The sequence below is a fragment of the Quercus suber genome, unplaced genomic scaffold (genome assembly GCF_002906115.3).
Source record: "Quercus suber isolate HL8 unplaced genomic scaffold, Cork oak 2.0 scaffold_582, whole genome shotgun sequence".
In the NCBI taxonomy this organism is placed as follows: Eukaryota; Viridiplantae; Streptophyta; class Magnoliopsida; order Fagales; family Fagaceae; genus Quercus; species Quercus suber.
Genome location: NW_027070027.1, coordinates 257,135 through 257,591, shown reverse-complemented (window position 1 = coordinate 257,591; position 457 = coordinate 257,135).

Below are 457 nucleotides of genomic sequence, written 5' to 3'. Positions count from 1 at the left end.
AAATGACCATGGTGTTTGGATGTGATGACTATAATAATAAGTGAAGAGTTTTTTGGTCATTTTTTGAAATTTACCTAAACTTTTTTTTATAGAGCTGTTGAATGTTGATACAGTGCCCTCAACTTTATACTCATGGCGGTATTGCTATACTGTTGTGTATTTGATTTGATGAGCTGAGATGAGATATTTATTATCTTATTTTATATTATCTGTTTTGGGGGTTTGGTGGAAAATCATTAGTTGTAGGGATAACTATCAACTCATATTTCTGGAGGTAATTATACCTGAGCAAGACGACTTAGGAATATAGGAATAGTATTTTGATATTGTTCCTTAGATTTTTTTTTTTTTTTTAATTTTGTCATGTGAATTTTTTTTATAAAAAAAATTGTATATTTTTTAGTTAAATAACCAAATGACTAAATCTTAAAAGGGAGTCTAAAGAACAACACTTAAG